The 26,612-nt window shown below is 49.7% G+C and overlaps 1 pseudogene; it reads right to left on the bottom strand.

Moving 5' to 3' along the window:
• The window catches only part of LOC144373804 (single-minded homolog 2-like), a 34,158-nt pseudogene that overhangs the window by 2,088 nt on the left and 5,458 nt on the right, over window positions 1–26,612 (bottom strand).

A 26,612-nucleotide genomic window follows, 5' to 3' on the forward strand; every position in this document is an offset into this window, starting at 1 on the left:
ACCCAAATGATTAGGAAGTTGATCACAAATTGCCTCAAATTAACATCTTTGGTGTCCCCCCTCCCACCAAGCTTATGATATGTAGGTAGTTATTAACCTCCTTCACTTTTAAAATATCAATAAAAATCAAATTCTGTGTATCATATCAATAAAATATGATATCAATAAAATATCAATAAAAATCAAATTCTGTGTATCATATCAATACTGAACCCCCCCAAAAAAACAATTATTTTTAAGTCCATCTCAAGTGAGTAATATTGTCAACTATTGTCAAAACACTTCACTTTGTTTTTCTTGGCTTTGTGAAGGACCCGGTGACCAGGGGGGTACTGGGAATACAAATCTGAGGAATATCTGGTTCTTAGGACAGGCCCAGGCCCAAGACAGGGTGGCAGGCCCTGATGGCCGATGTGGTCCTTTTTAAATTGTCTACTTTTGAAAAACATTTCCTCATGATCATCAAGAAGGTTAGATTTCTCCCATGAAATCTCAGGTTGGTATGAAATCTATCACCCTCCTGGGCACATCATCTACATTTACTGCTATCCTAGTAACAGCCACAGGACATTCACACCATCTTGGTCTATAGTCTGAGCCTCAGTCAGGTCTGGGTGGATCAGGTATATATCTCCTGCAGCTAACCCTCAGTCCCCACCTTCCACCCTCTTTTTGGGGTTGGTTCAGTAAGTCAAAGGAGTTGGCCGGTGTCCTGAGCAACTGGTGGCACTCCACTAAGGATTGCTTACCTGCTACCAGGGGGAGAAGGCTAAGAAAGCCACTCTGATCTTTGTTGTGGTTTGAACTGGCAAGTCAAGGCAGACACATCACATGGCTTATGATCCCATCTGACTGATGAAGAGACTGAGGCCTGGAGAGTTCGTTATTTGTTCTAGATCTGGTGAGTGGCACTTTTGTCCCTGAGCCCATGGGTTATCACTACTCCTTTTCTGCACTTTGAAAGCAGCATGAGAAGGAAATTGGAAGCCTCTTTGTCTCTCAAGATCATTTTGGGGTAAAGTGAAAAGTAATCATGTAAAACAACAGACCTATTGATCCCCAGCCCAGCAAAACAAGAATAAGTAATAAATAAATAACTGGACCTGGGGGTTCTCAAAACCTGGGAGGGGGTTTGGAAATCACAGGCCTCCCTGTGGAGTGGAGGATGCCGAATTTATATGGAGTCTGAATGTTCAGATCCCTGTCCCCTTTAAAGTGCCACTGGTGTGCACGAGGCACAGGTGACTTTCTCTCTTGTGAAGCACAGGAGAGCAGGGAAGCTGTACTTAGGAGCAGAGAAGGGCAAGGTTTACCCAAATCCCGAGGACTCCATTTCTATCTGCCCCCACCACCACCTACCGCCACATCCCCCAGCCGTTCCCAGTCCTCCCCTCGGTGTCCCCGCCTGCCAACAGGACCCACCTTCATAGTATGGCACGAGGCTGTGCCGGGCAGCTTTCATGGGCGGTTCGGAAAGGTTCTTAGCTGGAAACAGGTTGCTAGGCACTAGGGGGTTGGCATAATGCCACTGGCATTTGCCGCTGGCTGGCAGTGTGCTCAGGAGAAAGCATGCCACCTCACACGGGGATCCCTGGGGCTGCCCGAACTTGGCTGGCAACATTGGCTTTTTACCGCTGAAGACATGCGAGTCCAGAGGGAAGTGTCCGTAATGGTAGGAGAAGGGCAGGCTGTAGGATGGCGGGTACAGAAGGTCACTGCCTTCTGAATGGAGCTGCTGTTCTGGGGGAGCTGAGGCATTGACGGGGGGACTGGCTCTCCAGCTTTCCAGCTGGCCACATTCCAGTTTGTCCATTTGGAAGAAGTTGTATTGCTGCATGGAAAGAAGATGGATGGAGCCGAGGGGCTGTGGGTAAGCCATATCCCTGCCCCATGCCAAGGTGGGCCTTCCCCAGTGACCCACCCCCTGGATGGAAAGAGACCCCCACCCCAAATGCACATGGATGCTTGTTATATCTGACAGAACACCAAGTGCTTTCAAAGGGGGAGGAGAGGGAGCACACTTGTAACCCAGCTGCTTGGGAGGCTAAAGCAGGAGGATCACAAGTTTGAGGCCAGCCTCAGAGACTTAGTGAGACCCTGTCTCAATGTAAAAAGGGCCGGAGATGCAGCTCAGGGGTATAGTGCCCCTGAGTTCCATCCTAAAACTAAAAAAATAAATAAGGGGTTTCATTTTTTAAAAATATTATGAAAACATGACACATGTGATGTGCTTCTAACCCCTATTTACATGGAGTCTCACAGGCTCATGTGCCCTCCCAATGGTCTTCTAGTTCCTATTCTTGACAAGTCCACCTGGATGTCAGCTGTCCCCAGGTTATGTCACCACCCTGTGGGCAGGACATCCTTGGGGACCCGCTCCATTCTGTAGAGATATCCAGCTACATGTTCAGAGGGCCATCACTCCTTAGCATACCCAGGGTGTCCCAAGCCCCTGGAACAGACATCAGCTGCATCCCGTACCACGGTGGGTTACCTGTGGGGGGTAAGGGTATGTCCTCAGCTTTGTCTTCATCTTTGTGCTTTTGGGTTTAGCTAATTTCCTAGTTTCTTGTGAGGTAGACAAGGTGGTCCTCCAGGAGTTCTGGGACTTAGAAGTGGAGACCTGGTCCAGTGACAGCTGAAGTTCCTTGTATTCAATGTCCCTGGAAAGCGAGAGCGGCCTGTCATGAGGAGGAGTGGTGGAGGAAGAGTGGGTTCCCTGGCTCTGTCCCCTGAGCGAGTTCCTTCTCCAAATTCCTCGCATCCTCTCACTGAGCTTGGGTTTGGGTGGCATTTGAGGACAGGACAGCTCAATCTTCTGATAAAAGCTGCCTGAAGCCCCAAGAGGGTGACCCAGAAATGCTGGCAAGATTAGTGCTATTTGGCAGGAATCGAGGGAGGTCAGAACAGCCCTCTCCAATCCCACACAGCCCAAACATGATTCCTGGGGACATCCTGGGCCACTAAGGCTGTCAAGGCAAAAGGGAGGGCCAAAGTGCCACTAATCACATCATCTCATCCCTGGTGCACATCTGTGACCCAACTGATTCTCGTTGAGCACCAGGGAAGCGGGAGTGAGGGGCCCTGTAAGGGCTGGAAGCCTGGAGTTGGCCTTGTCGGCTTTCACACCAGGGGCTCCTGACAGCATCAGCATCCTGGAAGCCAGCTCAGCATCCTGTTCCTGGAAGGAGAGGCGGCCCCCCATGTCCAGCCAACACCTTGGTGCTCAAGAATAATAACTAAGCCAAATCATTTCTCCCTTACAGTTTTGCTGGGACCACTGTGCAGCTAACACACAGAGACCCAGCGGTCACTCTGCGCAAAACCTGGAACCTAACTTCTCATTGCTTTTTTTTTCCCCCTTCCATTTTTGGGATCAAACCCAGGGCTTTTTGCAGGCTAGGCAAGTGCTCTGCACCCCCGGCCCCACCACTGCATTTAGAACACTAATGAGGACTCTTTTCCAGGGTGCTGGGGGACCATGAGGGCATCGAGTACAGGACTAAGCCTGGGGTCAAGGTGGTTTAATACACAATAGCTTTGGTGGGCAGAGTGACTCATGTTCAGTTGCTTCCAATGGCCTTAAATGTATTTGCAACTGAATTTGACTTTCGGGAGTTTTCAGTATTCTCTGTCATTTGCAACAGGCTATATGGATAGATGACGGGAAATGAGAGTTTTCCTCTGTCCCACATTGTAGAAGCATTCAAGATGATCCAGGTTTGTGGACATGGATTATGTGAGCTTGTATTCCTGATCCAGATGTGCACTTCTTTGTACCCTGTTCAAGGTGGGGCCTTCCCCCAACCCCCCACCTGGGCTCTGTGCTGGGATCTGAGCCCCCCCCCCAGCACTCACTCATCTCTGCTGAGCATGGGAAAATCTGGACCCTCCCCCCAAACTGGACTCTTATTTTGTTCAAATAAAAACAAAACAGGAGACAAATGAAGAGTTTTCGAAAGAGACAGAGCGTTAGGTGACACTTTTGGAGCGATGCAATGAGTGACAGGAGGAGGAGCAAGGGGAGGAACAATAGGGCTGACTTACATGAGGACATAATTGACACTCACGATGCAGTGGGGCCAGCTGTTGTGCACGACGGTGGCGTAGCTCTGCACCCACACCCAGCCGCCCAGCTTGGACAGCAGCCGGTAGTACTTGGTGGTGACCTGGCCCTTCACCAACACTGCAAGCACAGGGTGACATGAGTCCACGGGTTCTGCTCTGGGATGCCACCCCACCAAGGACCTGCATCCTGGGCCTTGGGGCCAAGGACCCCTCTGAACTTGATGGAAGAGTCAGGCACGCTTACACACGCACTCACACCCAGATGCTGCCTGCAACCTCAAGGAGTCCACTAAGACCCCCAAGTGAACAGCACTGCTCCACTGCAGGGAAAAGCCTCTGAACAACTCAGTACCTGGCAGGGCAGAAACGTCCATCTGCTTTTTTAGAATCCAACATGTCACAGTTATGTCTTAATCCCCCCAATCTTTAATGGCAGAGGGGGTGAGTGATGTAGTGATCTAAACAAAATAAAGTAACTGCAGGGCACTGGGCTAGGAGTCAAATGTTGCTGATACCCAGACACTGTGTATTCACAGTGAAATCGCTTGCTACTCTGTTGCCATTAAAATTTTCTTCCCAATTACCCACTTTCTTGGGGCCAATTTATTTCCTGTGTTGCTCGGGTAGCAAAGTCCTCTGCTTGGTGACATAGTTCCTGAAAATTGGGCCTGTGGGCCCATCTTCTATGCATGGGTGCAAACCTCAGTGCTGAGCAGCTTACCCAAAGCCTCAGTGGACCCACAAACTGACTCTCCCTTACAGCTCTCAAGGAGGCCCATGGAGGCGGCCTGGAGGGGGAGGCAAGCGCCAGAAGCTGTGTGTGGGGAATGGAAAGAATAAAGCTCCGCCCCATCTGTCCACCCCCAGCTCCAGAACATTCTTGTTTCTCAAGGTACGCCTAGCACCAGGCCCCCAACTAGCAGCCGCCTGAGCAGAGATCTGGGGAAGAGACCAAAGGGGCTAAGTCTGTGACTGTACTGGCTATCAGCACCACCTCATTCGGCTGTGGTATTATACCAACAAGACAAAGCCCCCCTTTCATCCCCACCCAAACATTCCCCGGGCTCTCCCTGCCATTTGTGCTCTCTTTCCACTTTAACACCCACATCAAAATATTTTGGTGCAGAAGGAAAAAAATGCTACAAATATGATAGGCAAGGAATTATTAACCTTAATATATAAAGAGTTACTACCAATTTATAACACTCAGACCCTGAAAGCAATACAAGGGAAAGACATTAACAAACAATACACCAAAGAAGAAACACAAATGGGCAAAGTAATGAACATGTGTTCAACTCACTGAACTGACTCATAGAGAGCCCATCCATCAAATCAGCACAGTGTAGGACTCCCTCTATCCCAAGTGTCCAGAAGAGGCAAGTCCACAGAGACAGAGCAGATTTGCAGATGCCAGGGGCTGAAGTGGGAGGGGGATTGGGAAAGAATGTAACAGGACTGGGATGCTTCTGGAGACCTTGAAAATATTCCAGAATTAGAAAAAAGTTATGGCAGCACAGCACTCACCAAAAACCACGGAAACGGTTAAGAAGGTGAGTTTATCTAAAGGAGAAAAAAAAAAAAAGAAATAGCAACAGGCAATCTGGCTAATCTCTGGAGAAGGTGTTCTGTGTGCTGATGGAAGGGAGTCGGCCTGATCCTTTGGGAAAGCAATGTGGTGGCTCATCCCCTTCCAGGTTTCTACTTCCAAGAATTGATCCAATGGAAATAAATTATGAGCAATGTAAACACAGACTAATGTACTAAGAGATTCGATTTGCTTAAAATGGAAGAAGAAAGTTTTGGGGAGATTTACCTGCCCAACAATGAGGGAAAGGGTAAATAAGTTATGGAGTACTATGCAGTCACTGAAACAGTGATTCATAAAAATTTGTGGTACAGTGGGAAATGCAGATGACATAGTGTTAAGACGAGATTCAGGAGTGCACAGAGCAGAACCCTGATCATGAAAGAATGAGCTCACATGCGTTTGCACATGCACCAACGGTGTTCTTGGACCAGCTACTGACCCTCTTGTGACTCAGTTTCCTCGTTTATAAAAGAAGGATAACCCTAACCCTATGTTATATGGTTGTTGGGAGGATGAGGCCCTCCGTGTGAAGATTTCTGCCGTGGTGGACACGGATGACAGGATCAGTACCTGCTCACTTGTCTCTGACTGGTAAAACCACAGGTAATTTGCATTTTCCTCATTTCAGCTTTTCTTCATTTGCTAGATTTTCAACAAGAAGGAGGTGTGAGTTTTAGAAATACAGGGCCACATCCGTCAGGGCCACATCCTAAGGACAGTCCTGCTGTGTAACAGCCATCCCATCCCCTTGGAGAGGCAGCTCCCTCTGGGATGGTGTAGAGACCTACTCTTTCTGTCCAGAATCAACATGGCAGGGGCAAAATCAGTGCTGATGAGTGTAGACAGAGGCAGTATTGAGAGAAGCTTTGTAGCACTTCTCCTCTGGGGGCTTGCTTTTTAAGCAATAATAACCCCAAATGAACTAACAAAAATCCCCAAGGTTTCTACGTCCAGCTCTTTCCAAATGCCTTGCCTTGTTTACTCCATTACTACAAACTGTAGCTGAGGACACATGGAACTGTGGGAGGAAGAATCAGTGGCCTCCAGAAGGTTCTCTTAGCCATCTCTGGGGTGAGCCAACTTGTTGATGGCTCCCATATAACCAAGAGATGCCATCTAAACAAACTGGAGTCCCAGACTCTTCTTTCTTTAACAGAAATGCTTGCTGGTCTCCCGGAATTTAAAATCTATGCCTAAACCGGTCGAAGTGGTGCACACCTGTAACCCCTGTGGCTCAGGAGGCTGAAGCAGGAGATTGCGAGTTCAAAGCCAGCCTCAGTAACTTAGTGAGGCCCGAAACAACTTAGCGAGATCCTGTCTCTAAATAAAATACAAAAAAGGGCTGGGGATGTGGCTCAGTGAGTAAGTGCCCCTGGGTTCAATCTTCAGTACAAAAAAAAAAAAATCCACAAGTAGCAGTGCCTGTAAAGCACCATGGGAGAGACCTGATTATCTCGGACCTTCCCCGACTATCATTTTTGTCTAATTCCTAACTCTGCTATGATCAGGCTAGATACAGAGATAAAACAACCAGATACTTGCTTTTTTTGATTTTTTTTTTTGCTTCCCTATGACCCATGGCAATAGTCAACACATCAATCCAAATCGAAATCCTAGACACTTAGTCACAACATTCCTTGGTCTGCATCAATTCTCCCTCCAGTCTGTCATCCTTGATTAGCTGCCTGAAATGATCCCAGGCTGCAGAACTATAAAGTAAATCCCTTCTTGTGGTGGTGGTGGACGAGTTGTTCCCTCAACCATGAGTCCCGAGGGCAGAAGCCCTCGCTGCACCCCTCGGTGTGTGGCATCTCCAACACCACCATCGGCAACGTCCTGGATTCTGCGTGATCCACGCTTAGATGAAAGCCCCTAGTTCTGTTTCTTTTCCCCACCCATGCTGGGATAGAAATTCTAGTTCCATAAATATACTGTCCAGAGGAACAGGCAGCCTTCCTGGTCCTTCTAGAATTCCTCCTGCAGCTCTGGGAATACTTCTATTCTGTTTTAGATTTTTTTTTCTTTTACTCCTCTTTACCTCCCAGTATCAGGGATTGGACCCAGGCGTGTTCTATAACTGAGCTATATGCTTAGCCCTTTCTATATTTTTAATTTGAGACAAGGAATTGATAAGTTGCCCATGAATTTACGATCCTCCTGCCTTAGTCTCCCAAGGAGCTGGGATTGCAGGCTGCACCACCTCACCAACTTTTATATATATATATATATATGTGTGTGTGTGTGTGTGTGTGTGTGTGTGTGCATGTGTGTGTGTGTATGTGTGTGTGTGTGTGTTGTAGAGGGACATGATGACTTTTACTTATTTATTTATTTTTATGTGGTGCTGAGGATCGAACCCACTGCCTCGCACATGTGCTAGGCAAGTGCTCTGCCACTGAGCCACCACCTCAGCCCGTCATCTCTGTTTTACATTTTAAGGGTAGAAAAGGATGCTGCAATGCCTGTCCTGGATTGCATGGACAGTGTCTCCCCCAAAAGAGATAGATATTGGATCCTAATCCTTACAACCAGGGATGTGTGAAAGAGTCTTTGCAGATGTGAGCAAGTGACAGATCTCAAGACAAGGTCCGTGGGCCCCACTTCCAACAGCAGGTGTCCCTATAAGACACGCAGAGGAGACACCATGTGAAGATGAGGCCAACTGGAGTGATGTGGCCCCAACCAAGGGACACGTGAGGCCACCCAAAACTGAGGAAGACGGAAGGCCCTCCCCTGGAGCCTCTGGAGGGAGCTTGGCTCTGCGGTTCTTTGACTTCAGACTTCTAGCCTCCAGAGCGGAGAGACAATACCTTCCTGTTGTTTCAGGCTACCCAGTTTGTGGTAATTTGTTACAGCAGCTGCAGGAAACGAATCCCTTTCCCTGCTGGGAAAAAATGGTACAAGCAGTCCCTGTGCCCTCCATGGGACTCGACTCCTCTACCAGATGGGACTCCAGAGATTATGTAGCTGGTGATGGAACCCATCTTTTGGGACTGGGTCTCCATTTCCCAGTACAATCTCCCCCACCACCAACACTACACCTGCTAGTTGGGGGGTAGATGGACCAGGAAGAAGACATGCCAACCCAGGGGAGAGAGGAGTCTCCTAGGGAAGAGCAAGAAGGCCCTTGCCACTAGCAGCCTCTTGATCTTGCCCTTCTCCGTTTTCAGAACCATGGGTTTCATAAACCTGTGTTATTTATAAATCACCCCACCTGTGGTATTTGGTTGCTGTTTTTTTAAAGAGAGAGAGTTTTTTTATTTTTTATTTTTTTAGTTTTCGGAGGACACAACATCTTTTTTTGTATGTGGTGCTGAGGATGGAACCCGCAAGCGCGCTGCTGCTTGAGCCACATCCCCAGCCCAGACTCTGCCACTTTCTATTGCCTTATACTAACTTGCCCACTCCTGCTACGTGCCTGGCCCCCTAAGCATCTGAGTTTATGACTACCATGTGTCCTTCAGAGAGTGTTCTTCTCGGCTCTATACAAGTTACTCTAATGTCCTATAATTTTGTCATAACAGTTCTGCTTAAAATTTTGTAAACTACACATTCAGGCCCCAAAGCCTTTCTGGGACATGGCCTGCATTCTCTTCTGTCATTTTGGCTTGGGGGCCTACCCAAAGAGGTGAAATTCTCAGTCCTGTGGAAGGTCATGATTCTTCTGAACCATGGACACAGAAGCCCACCAGGTGTCCCTCAACACCTATCATCAGGTGCGCAGACACGGAGCCCTCCCCACCAGCCTGTCAGGGTGTCTGGGGGAGCGGGGCCTCTCTGGTCTGAAGCCAGATGACTGCATCATGCCTGGGGTCCCCAGGCACCTCCACAGCCCCACAGGAGTGAGGTGGGGGGGGTGGGAAGGCCACAGTCTCTCCTGTGAGGTCTTCACTTGTGGTCATGGAAGGTTCTGAGGTAGACCTGGCACAGCCTCACTTGGAGACCTTCCCTGGGACACCAGGCCCACTTGCCACTGTGGCCCACAGAAGCCCCCCTGGGCTGCAGTGCCACTCACACTGACCCCAGAGGCCTCCCGACAGCAGTGCCAGGCTCTGCTTTTGCTCACACTTGCCTTTCTGGAAGGCTGTGAGTTATTTTTCTTGGGGACCATGATTCTGCAGACCCCATGGACTCCCAATAAAGATCATCTTTAAAAATGTGTGAAAACCAGCTGACGATGGCCCTCGTGTCCAGTCAGGCCTCCGCAGGGCCTTGGCCCTGTCTCCAGAGAGCCTGGCTTGTGTGGAGTGTAGTCTTGGAAACCTCACAGCGACCCACTCTGGTCCCGCAGGGTGGCTGCTGCTTGCTCCGTTCCTGTGCTCAGCGACCTCACCAACTGGCCGGAAGGAGCCTCTGTGCCTCTCACTGTGAAGTCCTAAGGAGCCCAGGTGGGTGGGACCGTGGCCTACGGTATCTGCAGCCATCTGTGGAGGATGGAGCGGGAGCAGAAGAGGCTGCCAATGTCCCTGTGTTCCTAAGAGAGCCAGCAGGCCAGCTCTAGCTGATCAGAGCAAAGGACTCAAGTGCCGGGTCGGCAGCAGCCGTGATGCAGCTCTGGGTGGAGCATGGGAGGGCAGGAGGCTAGAATAGCAGGCCAGCCTGGGGTCTCCTTTCGGGCCAGGCCCCTGAGCCCTAGCACCGTGTGACAAGAATGAAAAATCACATTGCACAGTTACGCCTTCAGCCTTCTCAGGCTTCTCTCATGCTCCCCAAGCCGCCCAGCCAGCTGGACTGAGGCAGCCCAGCCCACGACATGGGTGAGAAGCAGGAGGGATCAGGTCCCCTGCCATGAGGTTCCCTGTGGAAGGCCTCACCCTACTACCTCAGAGCATGTGACTGTGCTGGGGGACAGGCCCTCAAAGAGGTGATTACAGAGGCCTGGGGTCACATCATTCATGTGACTGGCGTCTTTGCAAGAAGAGGAGATGGGGTCCACAGACGCACACGGGGATGTCCATGTGAGGGCACAGGGCAAGACGCTACTTACAAGCCAAGGAGAGGGGCCCAGAAGGAACCAGCCCTGCCGATACCCTGATCCTGGACTTCCCAACGAAGAATTGTGGAAAAATAAGTGTCTGTCACTTAGGCCACCTCATCAGCAAGTTTTGTCATGGCCACCCTCGCAATCTCGCCCAGTCCCCATGAGGTGAAGGGAAGAAAGGACCTGGGTCCCTGGGTGGGCTCTATGGGGCCAGCAGCTGGACACATGGCCCCAGGAGGAAAGGTGGCAGCCTCTGGCATCTAGCTGGAGTGCAGAGAACTGGCCTGTGTGGGGGCTCCCTCAGCCCTCAAGCAGGAGCTGGACTGGAGGACGTTGCAGCTGGCCAACAGGGTCCCAGGCAAGGAAGGCAGAGAGGTGACGGTGCCCCTGAGAGAGGTGTGGCCCCACCAAACAGAGGGAAGTCGAGAGCCAGGGCTGGCAGGAGAGGGGAACTGGTGCAGGGCCAGTGCCTGGACTGCATCACACAGCCCCAGATGGTGGCCAGGGGACGTGGGAGCTAAGGAGGGACTGGGGGAGGCTGACCTAGGCAACAGATGGTGGCCACTCCCGCTGCCTGCCTTCTCTCCCTCCTCAGGCCCTGCCCTGAGATCAGTCCTCAGGCAGTGACTGTCAGGGGCTGGAATCTAACTACCTGGGCTCCCTCTCCCTGTGGGCTCCATAATTCTGGGGCAGGGGCCATACAGGCTCCAGAGTCCCGGGGACTGAGCATGAGCCGCCCATGCAGTAGCCCATAGAGGCAGACTCTTCCTCCCTGCTCATTTCCCTCTCCCCACCCATATTTCAGTTCAACTAAACAACTGCTCCTGTACTCCAAGCTCACTGTCTGTAACTGGAGTTTAAGGAAATATAACAGGTGCATCTGGACCCAGGGATGGAGAGCTGGGACCAGGAGGCCTGGCGCTGGCCTTTCTGCCCCAGTTCTGGGCCTGGGGAAAAAAGGGGAGCCTCTGGGACCACACACTGAGGAGGTTTTGAAGTTGTCAAAGTGTCACATCATGAAGTCCCAACCCCACCACCCTGGCTGCTGGCCATGTGTCCTTATTTTATCTGATGAGTCTGGCCTGGGAGAGGAGGGGGTTAGGGCTTGGATCTGGAATGACCCCCAAAGTCTCTTGGTGAAAGCCTGGTTCCAACCACAGCAAGGTTCAGAGGCGGGGCTTTAGGCAGTGAGTGGATCCCGGGGACCCTGACCTCATCAGTGGATCAGCCCAGGGACCAGTCCATTGATGGGTGAATGGAGCCATTGGAAGAGGCGCTCACTGGGCAGGGGTTTGCCTGTCCCCGGCCCTTCCTCTCTTTCTTCCTCTGCAGCTTCCTAGCTCCCATGAGGGGAGGGCTTTCCTCGGCCACGCCTTTCCCCCATGACATTTCTGCCTTCAGGCCAGCTGCCTGTGGCTACATCCTCTGACACGCTGAGCCAGAAGAGATCTTTCCTCCTCTAAGTGCCCTTGTCAGGTATTTTGGTCACAGTGACAGACACTGAGGGTAAACTGCCAGGTTGGGGTCATGGCTGCCCTGAGGGCTGGTGCTGCCCAGGCACAGGGCCTGTCTCGATGTGGAAGCGAGGCGTGAGTTCGGGGCCGGCTCCCGGCACTCTGCTGGGTGAACGCCTGGACTCCTTGATGCCAGCCCCTCTATGCACCAGGACACCCTGGCAGAGGGGAGGCTGGGCAGTCACCGGGGCTCACAGTGGGTCCCACCATGTTTGCCCTCCCCGAGCCCGGGAAGAGGGTTGCTGTCCCCTGGTCTCTGGGAGAGCTGCTCAGCCCCAGCCACCGTAAGAGCCCTGGAACGGTCACCATCATGGCCACGATGGCCTTTTCTGGTTTTCTTTGATTTGCCCATTCTGGCCCTGGCCAGGGTCACATGACTAGCGTCACTGGGCCCTTTATGATTTTTCAAAGCACAAATCCTCTTACCTTCTCTCAGGGAAAGGGGTTCCATCTCCAGCACCACAAATAAAATAAAAATTTAAAAAGTGAGGACTTTCAACGCCACCGGTTCTCTCTCCCCAGGCTCTGAGGCCTCATGGGCAGCGTCCAGCCACACTCTGAGCAACTCTCTCCCGTGCAGCTCAATGCTGCAGCAGAAGCTCCCAGCACGCTCCTCCCCATAAGCCCGTGGGATGGCTGCCCCCTTGGCAGAACCACTTCCAGCTCCTCAGGGGTGAGGCTCTCCTACGGACTCCATCCAGATGCTAAGCTGTTGCTTCCCTACCCACCTTGGTCTCAGGAGTAACAGGGATGCTTACGAGATTGTGATTTGAAAGAAAGAAAGAAAGAAAGGAAGGTACGGATGAAGGAAGGAAGGGAGGAAGGATGGTTCACAACTCGGAATCTTCATGTGCACACAGGAGCAAGGAGTCTGTCCAGCTAAAAGTCCTGATTGCCACAGCCTCTGCCTGTGGTGACTCGGGGAGGAGAAAACAGCAGCCACACCCGAGTGATGCCATGTTCTATGTTGCACAATGTGGCTGCAGACTTAACTGCCCGGGGACCTGCCGCCCACCTCCGACAAGATACCAGCACTTGTCCTCTAACATCTCTTAGTTAACCCAGCAAAGTGAGAATAAAGGATGAGCCCTCTGGGTCCCTCTGCAGGAGACTGAGCTCCTCTGACCAACTGTATGTACCCACTAAACAGCAGCAGGAGGAGGAGGTGTTCCACTCCATCCAAATTATTCTTTGCTTCATTTGGACTCTCGGAGTGTCACTTTGATAGTGATACTTCGGTGACTGGAGCATCCCCTCTGAAACATGCAGATATCCCCAAATCACCTCCATTGGCCGATCAAACACTGTTCTGTTCACTCACTCCAAGCTGATTTCTATCGTGGAACATGAGCATCGCCAGCAGGGTCGGGGTTCAGCAACTGGACTCTGCTTAGGTTTGACTCCTAGATCTGCCACCTCCCTGATGAGTGACCATAGGCAAGTGGCTCTACCTCACTGGACCTCAGCATCCTCAACAGTAGAAGGAGAAGCATGCACACGAGACTCCCCCTCACTGGGTTAGTAATCTGCTTAATCCCTTAAACCAGTCCCTGAACACAGTTAATTGCTCAGGGGTCAATTCTTCTCTGGTTATTGCAATTATTCATAGCTGGTGTGCAGACTTCATAGAGAAGCTGGATTCCAAGTCCACAATCTGGAATCCAGGCAATTCCCCAACACCCTGCACCTGCCAGCTTCATGAGCAGGCTCTGGAGAGGATGCTCAAGAACTGGAACCTGTGAGGAAGCCCCTCTGAGGCTTCAGGCTCCTCTGGACACTGTGCCAGGCAAGGGATGCTCCCTCCCCGGCCAGCTGCCTCCCAGGCCCAGGTGGTACTACTCACGGAGGTGGTGCGCATAGTTTCAACCGTGCACATGATGGTACAGCGTCTTCTCAATCAGGTCCTGTGGCTCATAGCCTGTCAGCTCGGTCACCCTGGGGGAGGACGGCAGCTCCGTGAGTCACTCTGCTCTGCAGATTGCCTTTCATTTAAACTAATATTGGTTTTGCCAACTAATCAAGTGCTAAAAGGCTCAGGGGGGAAATGTTGATTTTGGAAACTGAGAGTGATCTTTTTTACAAGAAGCAAATCTTTGAAGTCTCGCCCAGTGCAGGATGTAGCACTATTTGTGAGCAGGAATGTTCTGAAACCCCTGGCTCAAAGTGTGTTTGGGATGGCTTAGGACTGCAGGCTTTTTCTGGGGTGAGCTTATCTGAGGGCACATAGGAGTGAACTTTGATACCAACATGGGGAGGAAGAGGCTATGATGAGAGCAATCCTCTGTTTCATGCAGAGATCACGTTTTGCATTTTGTGGATGGGCACTTGGGTTGCTTAAATCTCCACTCCATGCTAAACACACCTAATGGACACAGTTGATCTCTGGGACCCTGCAGTTGAGTGATTCCTACTAATGGGAATTATGGAAAATTGCAGATGTTTAAGCCTCATATCACTAGAGGATTATCTCAGACCACCCAGGAGTAGTGGAACATCTGAGGATATTGTGACTAGAGGGAAGACCCGAAGCTCTCCATAGAAATGGGAGCCTCTATCCAGTGCCTGTGGGACTCCACCCCTCTTTATTCCGTCAAGCCCTGGGCAGATTAATTTCCAATTCCAGCTCTTTGAAGAACAGTAGCTGTCAGCATCCAAGACCACCTCTGCACTGACAGCCTGGGGTGGCTCTGTCTGTAGGTGAAACTGTGTGTGGCAATGGTTGGGTTCCCCAGCTGCAGCCCCCGAGCTGGGAGCTGTGCCTTTAGAGGGGGTGGCCCTAAGCCAGTCTTGCGGTGACAGATATGCAGAGACAGATGAAAGAGGAGGACAGGAAGAGATTTCAAAGGCTGTGCGACTATGGTGAGAATCAGTCCTGGGGGCAGCAGTGAGGAGGGAGCACCCAGGAAGGCCAGGGCACCCGGGAGGGCCTGGGCTAGAGACTTACTAGCCAGGATATGAAATATGTAAAATATGAGCTGCAAATTAAACTGGGCAATGACCTCACGACCATTCTTGAGCCCGCTTCCCCTTCTGCTGAGCTCTGCTGGGGCTTTGGGTGGTAAATCTCTGGAAGCCTCTGGGTTCCCAGGAGGGCCTCCCAATTTGTTGTGCACATCCCCATGGTGTTCCTACAAGGTGGGAAAGGAATGGGGCTTGAGGCAGAGACTTTACTGCCTCCAGTCCGGTCATTCAGGGTTCAAGGGACTTGTCTAAGGGCCACCTAGAACTTCAAGCCCCATCGGAGTCAAACTCTATGGCAGGAAATTGAGATGTCTGGCTTCCCCCAAAAAGAAAAACAGACATCTCCACAGCCTTCTCGACGTCAAATTATAGAACAAGGGCCCTGAACGTGTAAATGAATCAGAAACACATGTATTGAGTTTCTCATCAAAGTACATACTGGCTTTAAAAATTAAACAAAAGGGGAAGGGCTTGGCAAGATGCCCTCTTGGTTTTTTCCAAACCTCTAGTGTCTGAAGACCTGTCACAAGGATCTGCCAAACCCCAAACATCGCTGGGTTCACCCATCCTTAGCAAAAGCTCCAGCTACAGTTTCAAAATGAAGTGCCACAACCCCCTAGGTACCTAATGTCAGGTTATGCTGAGTTCAGTTTTGCCTGGGACCATCCTGGGTAGCATGCCAGAGGGCCCCCTGAAGCCTACCACCCTTGATCCTGTGACTTGGAGCCACTGGGCCTCTGGCCAAGCCCTTGCTGTGGCTCCTGGGGTTTGGACCAGAAGCTGACGCCTCCACCCAGCCTGGCCACTGCTGTCCCCCGAGTACTGGGCCAGCCCAAGCCACTATGCCCTGGCCCAGAGGCCTTTCAAAAACCATAGGAACTGCAACCAAAGCAAGACCACTGTGACCATGAAGAATTCTCCAGTGCTCTTTGGCCCCTGAAGCCCTCCTCCATGAAGGAGTTTAGAAAAGCCTTAGGCTTTACTAGAAGCTTCATGATACTTAGCAGGAAGTGTTGCAGGGCTTAGGTGGGGACAGGAAGTCTCCTTTGAGTTTGTTTTTCTTCGGGGGGGGGGAAGGGGTACTGGGGATTGAACTCAAGGGCACTTGACCACTGAGCCACATCCCCAGCCCAATTTTTTGTGTTTTATTTAGAGAAAAGGTCTCATGGAGTTGCTTAGCACCTCACTAAATTGCTGAGGCTGGTTTTGAACTCACGATCCTCTTGTCTCTGCCTCCAGAGCCACTGGGATTAGAGGTGTGCTCCACTGCACCCAGCCTTTGAGATCTTTACGCTTTTTCTCTAGTTTCTCCAGGGGTGCAGTTCTTACAGGGAGGTTCACAGGCCCTCACTGGTACCCCACAGGCCATATCTGAGGAACAGGAAGCAGCCTGTCTTGCAGCTAACCACCTGCACCCTTTGCTGGAAGACCCTCTGCATTTCACAGTGGTGTGGGCTGAACAACTTGAAAAGACTCCACATCTTCCCTCTGGGACTCCCCTTCTTTCCTCTTCTAGAGAATTCACTGGATATCAGGGCGGTTTTTGTTTGTTTGTTTGTTTTTAATTGTCTGAGAAATATTAGGAGGCAAAACAAGGGAGAAAGTAGTTGGATTCTCCCTAGTTCCCTTGGTAATGACCTTGGACAGCCAATTTCCAGCCTGCTTTCAGAAGTGATTCCTAAGTTGGGAAAGAAGTCTCCTATCACTGCATGGCCCACTGCAGGAGGCAGCTGGCCTGGCCTCCTCCCCATAGGGGCTCCTTCTGCAGGGCAGGAAAAGAGCATTTGTCACCCTTGGGCCACCCTCAAAGGTATCAACAGCTCCCCCAAAGAGTTCTAGTTGCCCTTGGCTTGCAGTTTCTGTGACAATAATGGTGACTCTCTAACACCACCTCTTGCTGCTCCTCTGTCTTGGATGGTTCTGAGATACAATCATGGTAAGCTCAAGTCATTTCTGTCTCTACCTCCTGCCCCTACCTAGCTGTGTCTTTTAAAAGTAAAAAAGTAAGAATAACAAGTAGTAGCCAGGCACAGTAGTGCACACTTGTAATCACAACTACTCAGACAGCTGAGGCAGGAGGATTTCTTGAACTTCTGGTTCAAAGTCAGCCTGAACAACATAAAAAGACCCTGTTTCAACAAAAAAATGGGGGAAATATAATCAGTAAATTCTAGCTTCAGGACACACAGGAACCAAAATGGATATATCCCCTCTTCTAGAAATCTCAGCCACATATGCCAAGTTAAAAGAAGGATATGAAAGCTCATTCCTGCCTGCACAGTCCAGGAATCTATGGGATGAAAAACAAGGTGGCCTTGCAGGCAACTGAGGCTCTGGGTTTGCAGCTGAGGCTCTGAGTTTTCTGTTTCTCATCTCTCATCTAATTTCATCCTTCTCTAGTCTTGTGATAGCCAGTGCATGGACAGGTCTCTCATTTTGCAGATAAGAAAATGGAAGAGGCCCCACAAGCCAAAGCCTCAAGACCATACATGAGCAAAAACATCTCATTATCCCCCACAAAAATACAGTTATTACTTGCAAAAATAAATTTTAGTTAAAAAAATAATAAAAAATACAAAGACTTTGAGGCCAGCAGCCTGCCCTTGGAGAGACCTGAGGCCTCTCTAGCACAGCCTCCAGAGACAAGAATTGGAGTGCCTCTGCCTCACTCACGCTCCCTTCCCCCAGCCCAGACACAGGCAGGGCACTGGCTGAGCTCTGGTCAAGTGTTCCCCCAGGGAAGGTGACCTCTCTGCTTCCAGCCTTCAATCTGCCATGACTGTGGGGGATCTGAGGGCTTCTCACCCTGCTCAGTGTGGAAACCCATTGGTTTTAAAATCCTACCCGCTTGGTGGAGAGACGAGACATAATTCTGATGTTGTGGGCCTTCAGAAAAGGATAACTTGTGCCCACAACACATATTCCCATTCCAAACTCCGCTGAAATGATTCAAATATAACTTAATTAATTAAAATAAGTCCCAGAATCCAAAGCTGAATTAATTCTTTCTGTTCATGACTAGATTTCACTAAATCCCTTTCTAATCCACATTCTTAGCAGGACTTATTCCTTGTTATAGTTTGGCTTAACATCGCGGAGCTCTGGGGCCAATTTCTATCATTGGTATCTTTCAGAATGTCACAGCAGTGTTGTTGGCAGGTGCCACAACTCACCTGGAATCCAGGAATATCAGCTTCAGACCGAGGCTGGCCCTGAACATGAACGTGTTACTATGCAGCTTGATCTCTGTGATGGCACTGGGAGGCAGGGACTGGCCCACCACCAACAACCCCACGATCTGGTAACAGGAGTCGTACAGGGACATGTCCTGCATGTACTGCCTGATCTTCAAGTAGCCACTGCAGTGGGTGACCTGGGGGAGCAGAGGGCACGTCAGCTGGCCGTGGCACCCACTCCTCCTGACTCCTTTCATGGAACGTCCCCAACCCAGGTTCTACCGAGAATGTGGCCAATAGGCTGACAGATGCCTTTGTTAGCAGACAGTGTCACAGTAAAATATAAGGGCTGTCTTATTCTGTCAACCCTGAGTAAGGAATGTCACAAATTAGGACTCTCTGACATAGGATGAGTTTATATGTAAGGAACCCACTGAGAGTCGTGCTTAGAGAACACAGCAAGACCTTCTTAGGAGACAGCCATTTGTTTCACTAATGCTCGCTTCAGTAATTAAAATGCTTCCCACCTTCCTTTGGGACTGAATTTGACCTCTGCCTCACCTGACATGCTCCTACACTCCAGTAAATTAAGAATCCTTTCAATAGATTTTTTAAATCTTCATTTTTATGTCTTTTAATTTCATGTATTTTAATTCAAGATCTTAATAATCAACAAGTCAGAGTGGCTATCTAAAAGCCTTCCAGTTAGAGCCAAAGACCATGTAGGCAAGAACGCACCAAGTTCAAACAGGAACCTCTATACCACCTGGAGCCTGATGAGTAGAAGCATTTATGCCAGTTAAAGTCGGTAAAAGGCTGGGGCATAGCTCTGCAGGGTATAGTTTGTTGGACTGCACGAGACTCTGGGATCCAGGATGGCAAAAACATATTAAGTCAGTGAAATCGTGCTGGAATCACAATCATCGTAACTGCAGTGGTACAGACTAACATCCTTAGCCTTCAAGTTCTCTGTTCAAAAACCCTTTCTCTAGGATCCCTCAAGGTATTCATCGTCTGTAGAGCTAGAAGAAATCTCCAAATCCTTGTAGTCTATTCTCCCATTTTACTGAGCAGGGAAGTGAGGACAAGATAGACAGGTGATGTTCTGCTGCAGATTAGACAGCTGGACCGTCAATAAGCAGCAGAAACAAGTCAAGAGCCAAGTCTCCTGAAGAATGTCTCCGGGAGAGGCCGGGCTGGTGGCTGCCCATCGTGGCCCAATGTGGCTTAGAGCCTGGGACAATTAAAAACCAAGGGAGCAGGGGTTGGGGGAGCAGCTCAGTGGTAGAGCTCTTGCCTCTCGGTGGCAGGCGCTGGGCTCCATCCCTTTTATGGCAAAAATAAAATAAAACAGAACAAATGAGGGGGTCGATGTCTAAGGGAAGAGCTCAGAGTGGGATGGCCGAGGAGGGCCAAGGGGAAGGGTCAGCCTGGAATGGGGAAGGCACTGGGAGGAGCTGAGGGGAAGGAAGACCCTGGGAGGGGCTGGGAGAGGCTTGGGAGGGGTTTTCCAGAAAGAGAGGACAAAGACACAGATGCCTCCTCTTCTCCCCACTCTCCTTTCTCCTCTTCAAAGCAACAAATGTTTCTAGAAAATCTTCCTAGCTGTCTCCAACTGCAGAGTGACTGATGGCTGTGGCCTCTCAGGGAGGACAGCAGAGAGGATCCTGGAGGCAGTGGGGAGCTCAGAGAGAGGACGGAGGGTAACAGGCTCCTGGCGCACAGCAGACTTCCTTAACCCACGTCAGCTACCTCTGACATTGTGGAACGACATTGCCAGCTGGCTCTGCAGGTCACCTGCTCCTAGACGCTGGAATTAGCCAGAACAAGCGACCTGTCTGGAAGACAAGTCTAACCTGAGCCACAGCCACTGCTGGTCTCATGGGAAGAAAGCCAGCCCGGCTGGAATATCCCTCTAAAGCACCAGCCCTTACATGGGCCTCAGAAGCAGCCATGAGCCAGTCACTGGAGACTTCTGCCCTGGTGGGAATTATATGTTCGGTTCCCGAGGCTTCCCTTCTGCAGACATCCTTGAGTGTGAGGCGGAATACCAAGTACCCAGTGCAGAACACGGCCAGCTCTCTGTCCCCCCAGGGCCCTTCATACCTTGTATCCACTGCACGTCAGGCCCGTGTTTCTTTTTGCCAGGACGCACTTCATTCATTCTATCTCTATCTCATACTCTGAAAGCAGGAGCGAGGTTCCATGGGCCACGGTCCCACCTGCTTCCCATCTCCCCCCACACAGCACCATGAAATTCCCAGGGCCACAGTCAGAGGCCTGCTCCTCTGTGCCCGACCCTGACTCTGAGACCTTGCTAAGGTCTGGGTGAGGAGGGGAGAGACTGGCCCTGTCCTGGTGTGGCTTCCACAGGCCCCAAAAGAGAGCAGATAAAATCTCAGCCACAGCCTGGAGGCCAGCCTGGAGTCAAGGGCTGGGCCTGGCAGAGCTCCACCGGCCACCATCACCTCCTAGAGGCCACAGAGTGGCTTGGCATTGGGAGAACTTCCTGGCAGTCTTGGGGTGGGTTCCTGAGATACCGTGAAGGCCCAGAAGGCTCCCCTTAGGTAGCAGAAGCTAAGTGTCAGTCACAGCGTAGGCTCTTTCCCTGGCAGAGGGGGCCAGACACTCATACCTCCTGCACTGTGGGCACTGGGTGCCGAGAACCACTATGGCCAGAGCAAAGCTTTGGCCCTCATTTCTAGCCCTGGAAGGAGCAACCCTTGTCTCCACCTCCCCAGGGAACCACTCACAGCTTAGCTAAGCCAGACCTTCCTTTCCTTTCTTTGAAAGGCCCTGTGCATAAAGAGTTCTCACTCTTGCAAACATAAAGGAGTCCTCCTCAGCTTTAAAGGACACCAGCCCTCAGAGACAGCAATAGAGAAAGGCTACACCTCTGAGTGAGGGGCTGTCACTCCACTCTAAATAGACATTTGTTGGAGGTTAATAAGTTTATCTATTTATTTATTTTGTAAATAAATACAAGGCCCTCACACATGCTAGGCAAGTCTCTAGCACTGTGCTACATTCCCAACCCTTTTCCATTTTGAAACAGGGTTTCACTAAGTTGCTGAGGCTGCCCTTAAACTTGTGATCCTCCTGCCTCAGCCTCCTGAGAGGCTGAGATTACAGGCATGCACTATTGTGCCTGGTGATAAATTTATCATTAAAAAAGGATTGGGCCGGGCATGGAGGCGCATACCTGTAATCCCAGTGGTTTTGGAGGCTGAGGAAGGAGAATTGTGAGTTCAAAGCCAGCCTCAGCAACTGTGATACATTAAGCAACTCAGTGAGACCCTGACTCTAAATAAAATACAAAATAGGGCTGAGATGTGGCTAAGTGGTCGAGTGCCCCTGAGTTCAATCACCAGTACCAAAAAAAAAAAAAAAAAAAGGATGGAGTGGTGCAAGGTCCTCCTCCACTGTCCCTGAGGGCACTGCCTCATGGAAGTTTGGGAATCGACTCAGAGGCCTCCTTGGTTCTCCCAGCTGGACAGGCTATGTGCTTTACCCACAGTCCTCCTGTTTGAACCAGACAGATGTCACTGAGGTGTGGAAGCTCACGTCTCAAAAGTACCACCTGGTCTTACTCATCTGGGGGGAGGGCGCACTTCTCACACATTTCACCACAAAACAATGAGGTTCCATCCAGGCAGAAAATCTGTGAGTGAGAAGAGCACCGTGTGCTCGGGAGCCTTCCCTGCACCCCTGGGCTGGTGCTGCAGGGAGTCAGCACGGGACCCTAGGCCCCCAGCTTGTTGCCTTTCCTCTAGGACTGCTCTCCACCTCAGCCTCAAACCCCACAGAAACAGGAGTAGACGGGCCTCACTGTCCCCCCAGCTTCACTTACTTTCATTCCTTCACCACTTTTCCAGAGGCTACAACACAGGAAGGGGAACATGAAACCCAGGGCAGCAGCAGAAGGCCACTGCCAAGCAGGGGGCACCCTGTGCGGTGTTTTAAGCAACAACATGGTGTTCTGAGGATTTCTCTAGGACTCCTGCTGTCTGTGTCCAGCTTTGAAAACTCACCAGAGTGGAAAGATTAGTCATTGTTGTTGGGAATGACTCTCGGCATCATTTTTTCATGTTGATTTAGACGCCATCCCATCCCAACGACTATCACAGGCTGTAGTTATAGTCGGGCCCCGTCTTGTCTCAGAAGCTGGCACACCAGACTCTCTCCTTGGAAAGGAACAGCGAGATCAACTGCTACTGGACAACTGAGCATGCGCTTCTGTGGTCCCTCCTCTGAGCCTGAGGGTAATCTTCCCCAGGAGGGAGCAATAAGAATTAAAGCCATATTTCTCCTCCATGGCTAAATGTCCTCACCACTTTGAAGTCTTTTATTTGCATTTTGTTCCACTGGGGAATTGGGGCCCCATTGGGTACTATAGTCTAAGGCATAAGTGAGACCCATTAGCCTGCTGGCCTCTCTGAGCTGTCCACGAAGTTAAAAGGCCGGGTTCCCAGAAAACTTCTGTATCTTCCCAGCATTTGTTCTAATTTTGTGATGCCCAGGGCATCTTAACTGATTTGTGCTATGGCAAAAAAAACCCAGACCCCTGCTCAGAGTAACACTTTTAAATGCATAAAATAAAATGCATATAGTTACAAAACAAACCAACTATGTAGGAAAGTAGTTATCCCAGTATTTAAACACATAGTGGCACACCCTGAACATGGATGTAAGTGTGCTATTTTATCACTACATTAAAAAACAAGGTTCAGTGGTGGGTCTCATGACTTCCAGAATTTTGCAGTAGCCACGAGCATAAATGATATGTTGAAATGTCCACCATGGCTACAAGGTAACATGAAAATAGCAAAGCCACTGTCCTCCTGCTCTCAGGATGGTTTACAGTCTGTGGTCATAGCAAAGGAACTGCTGTCACCCAGGGGAATTTCAGGCGCAGTTTCCCCCAGGCAGTTTCACAGCCCCCTGGGCTGTATCCTCAGAAGCTGCAGTCCAGGTCTAAACCTGTGAGGCTGCAACCTGCAATTCTAAATCACGAGCACCTTCGTCCCCAGCAGCTCTGAATAGTCTTTGGCAGTAATGGGGGCTGGTTTAAATAATCTGGTTTAAAAGACAGAGGCCAAAATGCACCTCCCACTTGATGGGGCCAAGTGTTGCCCTGGTAACCCCTAGACCTTGGCAGGTGTGGGAAGCCAAGCCCTGGGTCATAGTTAAGAACGTGGCCTTGTTTACTTTCACCTGGAGGAACTACCTTGGAGCATGGTGAAGAGGCGGGTGAGCAGCAAAGACAGCCGTCATCTTGTCGTGGTCAGATGGATGGATGTACTCATAAATACTGTTGCCTGTGAGCTCTACCTGCAGGGGTGGGAGGAACAGAAATGTAACCATCTCTCCAGGGTTGGCACCAGGGGAAAGTGCAGGGTGTGCCACATGCTCACACCCTGCTGGGGTCAGGACTGGAGTCTGCCCACAACCCACACCTGTGTCAAACATGGAACCTTTGCCTCCCCACAGCCCAGCTCTGAACTGCCTTCCATGCCTGAGAAGCCAGAGGGCCAGGCCTGAGCTCAGAGCCCAGGAGGCCTGAGTAGGAAGGAATGCCCCGGAGGGGCCTTGGAGGGGCCTGGGCAGCGTCCTTCAGAGACAGCTCAAAATGGACTCCAACTCTCTGGGCTGTGTCCTGCACCCCCACTCACATGCTACCTGCCTGAGATAGCCACTGCAGCCCTACTGTGCTCCCTCCCAGAGCCGCGTCCACTCCACCTCTCAGAGCTGACCAAGGGACCACAGGAGGCTCTACTCTGACAAAGCCCCTTTCTTCAGCAGCTCTGAACCGTGTGCCTCAGGCACTGCCAGGCCTCTCTCACATTGCCAGAAATGTATCTCTGGCTTTCCTGGTCCAAGATGACTGTGCAAATTCTACAGCTCTGGCCCAAGGGTGCGGCTGTGTCTCTGTGTGACCTGCAGGAGGGATTGGGGCCACTCCAGCCAGCCACATGATGTGGTGGTTATTTCCTGGGGTTGCTACCTCAACACCAGGGTAACGCCTCCTTCCAGACATGCCCCACAGGGGGGCCCCATGGCAGCCCTCAAGCCGTGTCTGTGTCGGCCTGGACCTGGCTCTGCAGGAATGGGTGGTTCCAGAAAAACTCAAAGGAACAAAAACAACAACAAAAACAAAAAAGGAATCAAATCCGTTGGTAAATGTTCAGTGAATGTTATGGATAAGAGTGCTTCCTGGCACTACTTTTTCCAACATATTAAAATATGTCTGTATGTTTTTGTGCCTGCAAACCTGACAGAATCCCCAGGTTGGATGCAACTGTTTTCTAATGCTCAGCCTCTGGACTAGGTGGACAAACTAACTGTATTTTCTGCTTATCTCTGCCTTTTTTAATACCACAGTTTAGCAACAATGACCTCTTGTTTACTAGCTTAAGATTTAAAAAAAATACACTGTCATAAGACGTAGATTTTTAAAAATTCCAATACTGGAATTAAAAAAAGTTTAATGAATCCTTTTTAAGCCTGGTGCAGTGGCACATGCCTACAATCCCAGCTACTTGGGAGAATGAGGTAAGTTCAAGGGCAGACTGAGCAACTAAGCAAGACTTGCCTCAAAATAAAATAAACATGGTTTGGGGGTATAGCTTAGTGGTAGAGCACTTGCCTAGTATGGAAGAGACTCTGGTTCCATCTCCAGCATTTAAAAGGAAAAAAAAGGCTTTGGGTATGAAGAATAAAAAGAATCATTTTTACATCCTCAAATGTATAATTCAGGTATTTAGATAGTACAGATCAAGAGCAGGACAAAACAGAACAATTCCCTTCTGCTGTGAATTTTCACACGATTATGGCAGAACTGATGGGGGAAGGTATGTTCCTGTGACCCTCTACCAAGGAGTGTAACCTTGACTTAACATGAACCTCACTTAATGAGACAATGTCACTGAGAGTAATTGAAAGTTCTAGGAACACAGACGAGCACCATGTAAATATAAGCTATTACTACAATTGCTATTCACCAGAAAACCTTTTAAAGCATTACTCTGTCTACTGGGTAAAATTTTACTAATATTTTTGTGTGTATGCTGGGGATTGAACCCAGGGCCTGGCGCAGAATAGGCAAGAACTCTACTACTGAGTTCTATTCCCAGTCCGTAAGCCTATTTTATTAAGGTTTTTGTTTTATTATATTTGTCCAATTCTTTGCTAATAATGAAAATAATCTAAAGGGTGCAAAACATTTTTTAAAAGAGTAGTTGGGTATTTGACATCCTATTCAATACTTTATTTTACTGTTTAAGTAAAGAAGACAGAAAAAATACACATTGCAATTCTACCTAGATTTCCTTCTATGGAGTTAATCATGAACAGAAGGCAGATCTAAGAGAAAAGTTTGTTGTTGCTTATTTAAACAGTTCACTGCGGAACACTCCCCAGCCACTGACCAGGGGCTCACACTGTCATTAAAGTGTTTTTGTAGCTGCAGAAGGAGGCTAACACAACTCCATGGAGAAATCAGAAAAAAATCAGTTGCCCTACATGATCAACTTGACTTATCTTTTTTACAATTGTCCTTTCATAGGCAACAAAGAAACTAAAGGAATCTCTACAACTTGCTTAGAAAATGGTCATACCTGGACTTTCTTCCCTTTTAAAACAACGATACAAAGTTGTATTTTTGCATATGATGAAAAAGAAACATCATGCTTTTATGTTGCCTCCATTTTCTCATGTGGAGTTAATCTTTTTTTTTTTTTAAACATTTCTTTTTTTTATTTATTTATTTTTCAGTATTTGGCGGACACAGCATCTTTGCATGTGGTGCTGAGGATCGAACCCGGGCCGCACGCATCCCAGGCAAGCGCGCTACCACTTGAGCCACATCCCCAGCCCATGTGGAGTTAATCTTGACAGAAGGCTTAGTCATTACCTTTCCTGTGTGTTGGTCATTCTTAATTATTGTGTTCATAATCAACAGACTCTTTTTCCCATATAAAAAGAGTCTGTGTGGAGTGCAAGGTAGGCTGGTAGGCTGAGCTGCCTGAGTGACAGATTGCTTAAGTTGTGCTCAGTACCTAAAGATGTGCCCACATATTCCAAGTGACGGAGCAACCCTAAGAGATGCCCACCAAAGGACTCTAGTTGCAAACTGTGTTTAATGAAAGTGAGGCTTTCTGGCTTTTGTATAGCTCCCTACACTTCACAAATCACACAAAATAGTTATTCTGATCTGTTTCCCAGCATGATCTGAAAGAGAGACAGAGCAGGCATTACCATATTATTTAAAATATAACCCCAGGACATTAAATTCCTGGATAGTTGAATTTATTTCCCATTTT

The sequence above is a fragment of the Ictidomys tridecemlineatus genome, unplaced genomic scaffold (assembly GCF_052094955.1).
Source record: "Ictidomys tridecemlineatus isolate mIctTri1 unplaced genomic scaffold, mIctTri1.hap1 Scaffold_50, whole genome shotgun sequence".
NCBI lineage: Eukaryota > Metazoa > Chordata > Mammalia > Rodentia > Sciuridae > Ictidomys > Ictidomys tridecemlineatus.